We start from the raw sequence: 3,463 nt of genomic DNA on the forward strand, positions 1-3,463 counted from the left end.
GCTTTTTGTTTTCAATATTGATTTAATTGCTTTGTATATATACATGCTCAATCCAAATTACCGTCTATTGGAAACACAGACGGATAACAAATCAAATAAGCTAGGTTAAAACTTAGCGGCTAAAATGATACTTAGGATTGGAACTCCATCAAGGAAATCCAAAGGCGGACCTTTAAATATGAAGTTAAATTAAGTCAAAAGGCTTATTGTATAAAATTAAAATTAAAACTGAGGCCGATGGCCGGATGCAATATTGTTTTTATAAATTCGTCGCAGAGGGCATTCTATCGTTTGATTTACCAGCATATGCAGAAGGCAAAGATTGAATGACTAAATTGGTCAACTCATAGTTGTCTGACCAAAGTAGTCTAAAAGAATGATTAAGTTTAAAACCGGATGTCAAGTGACATCAGTCGGTGAATTATAGAAGTTCTCTGTTAGACTATTTAACGAAATTGTACCAAGTACCCCAATGAGGCAGGCGATTAAGGTGCAATGGATTACAGGTACCCCAGACAACCGTTAAGTTATTTGGGATCCATCAGACAAGCAGACTATATGTCTCTTGTTCCATTGACTGCGAGGCGGCAATTACTCGCCGGGCTCACAAAGAATTATATGAGAATGCTTGGATTGGGTAAAACGACTAACGTTGACGGCTGTGTACTTGGTTTGGGGCAATCAGTACTGTGATTGATTGACTTATGAACATTCCATACTCTTTAAAGTATCAAACATTCCAAAATCAATCAATCATACAAGTACTGAAACCAATCACACAACTGCTAGGGGCAATAGTAGCCGGTATACTGTCTAAATTGTCGCATGGTTTAAAAAGATAGGCAAAAGTTTTAAAATAAAAATTGCAGAATATAAATTGAAACAAAATAAAATTTCATCAAGCCGACTTAGTATGCATATTTTCATTCAAAACCGGCAAAAAGCCGGATAAATATTGTTAATCGGATAAACATACGGGAGAACAGAAATGAAAATGTTACCCGACTCCACAGTTGGTAAAAACACAAATACTCGGCACGCAAGCCGAAAAGTTCTAAAAATTCTAAAATCTTGGCATACTGTTGCTGAAAACAACAAGGCTAAGGTTGGGCCGCCTGGTTCTCCGAATGCTGGATTCCCTGGTTTGTAGCCGCCTAGCTCTCCTTGGGGTACTCCTCATATGATTGGTCATCTATGACTTCCCATTCCCTAGAAAGGTCCTTGGCAGGCTCCTCGAATTCTCTGTTTGCCCAGGCGGCGAAGGACTCGGGCTTCGGCTCACCCTTCTCCCTTAAATAAACTACATTTTCAGCATGTTGGAAAGCTAGAGCCCACATGCCGTAGTCTTTGTTGGGGTGAAGGGCAGCTCAGGTGATCCTTATCCGGGTGTCGGCGTCCTCTTGTTTTTTAGAGATCAGGAGCTCCTGCTCCGCCTCAATGGTCTCCCCGAGATACTTCTGGACCTGCTCCGCGTCCTTTTTCAGCCTCTGAACCTCCGCCTTAAGGTTAGTATTCTCTTGGGAGACACCTTACAAGGTCTGGAGGTCTTCCTCCGCCTTCTTGAGTTTGGACCCAACCGTGGTGGCCTTCTCCTTTGCCTCATCAAGGGCCTGCTTGAGACCTCTAACCTCCTCCGCCTGTTGCATCAAGAAGTCTATAGTTTAAAGATCACTAATTGTACACTCATATTCAGCAACATCTAGGGAATCCTTAGCTAATTTAATGGCTCTTTTTACCTCCTCCCTCTTTCGGGCATACGGTTGCTTGAGTCCCTTAATGAGTGTCATTTATGGCACTTATTTGGTTCTTTTTAGGATTAATTTCATGGTATTCTATAGCTCTTTTACTTAAATTTTCCTTAATTTTAATCTTTATTTCTTTTAGTTTGCATTTTCTTAGTTGGAGTTCTTTTTATATTCATTTCATGGTTTATGTTGTTATTTTCTCTTTTATTTACTTGTTTTCCTTTATTTTTCAGGTTAAGGTCGTTATCCAAGTTTCCCGAGGCCTCTTCCCAAGTTTGGGTCCCTGTTCCGTACCTAGATTTGCGAGGCCGCGCTCTCCCTTATAGTTGGCCGCGCCAATATGGGTTTATTTGGGGACGATCTAACTAACTTCTCTTAGTTAGTTTTACTATACATATATTTCTTTCTAATTTTAGAGAGAGAATGAATTCAAAAAATTAGAATAGAATTAGAATTAGAATTTTAGAGAGAGAAACTCTAGATTGTAGAGATAGAAGTTCTTGATTGATGATTAAAGATTGTTAATTTTAGCATTTTTCAATTGAATTGAAGCAAGTTTGTAAGGATTTCATTTACTTTAATGCAATTTTTAGCTTATCATTTTAATTACTTTGTTGATTGTTCAAGTTTTAATTGAATTTGTGATTAAATAAGTCTATTGATATGATGATGATGAAATTGTTGATTAGCTTAGTTTTTATCTTAATTTTGATGGATTGTGAGTAGTTCTCTTGCTAGGGGAATGGTGAAGCATGTATGAGTGATGGATTGATGCTAATTAGGGGAAATTGATGGAGTTGATGTTGTGATTAAATTGGTTGATTAATTAAGTGCATGTGTGTGATTAATTGAAGAGTAGTTAACTTTGATTATTACACTAGAATGCATTGTAAGCTTGCATTGTTACGGAAAATTTATTTGTGGCTTGCTTTTGTCGATTGAGTAGGTTTGCAAGGTTCCTAGTAAGAGTCTATTGTGGTTGGCGCTAGCTTGACCTCTAGGAATTAGCCTACCTTACTATCTTGATTGCTTAGTTGATTTTCCCTTGGAACACTTGAGTTAGTCATCTCTAATCCTAATTAGCTATATCTATTCCAAGTACATGCTGATCCTAACCCTAATGCTTGATAATTTTAATTTCAATTTGATTGTTTAATTGTTTTGAATACACACACCTCACTTTATTGCTTCGAAATAGCTTAGATTTGACTTTAGCATTCACCTCCCATTCCTTGTGGTTCGACCCTTGACTTACTCTATGATTTGAATGGGGGTGTGTTGACAGATTACAAATTTTGTTTTGACCAAGGGTAGATTAGTTTTCAACGACCTAGTCTTACCCTAGATAAAAAATGGCGCCATTGCCGGGGAATAGCGTAGATGATTGCTTTTGTTGTTGAGTCTATTTCACCTTAATCTCAAAAATACAAAAATATTTTTCTCTTTAGGCTACATTTGTAGCCGTGCTATTGATATTTACTTTGACTTTTTGTATGCGTAGGATAATAGGATGGACTTTAGTGCCATTTGACCCGGAAATTGAGAGAATAATAACAAGGATAAGGGTTACTAATCGTTCTTTGATTCCAAGCTCTCCAAGAGAAGAAATTCACCAAGAAAGAAAAGAGGAGGATCAAGTAAGCATGGGAGATAATCCAAGTGTTGCACTGAAGGAGTTGGGAACTCCCGGTGCATATAGGTTTGAAAGTGGGATTACA

The sequence above is a fragment of the Chenopodium album genome, chromosome 5 (assembly GCF_948465745.1).
Source record: "Chenopodium album chromosome 5, dcCheAlbu1.1, whole genome shotgun sequence".
NCBI classification, from domain to species: Eukaryota; Viridiplantae; Streptophyta; class Magnoliopsida; order Caryophyllales; family Amaranthaceae; genus Chenopodium; species Chenopodium album.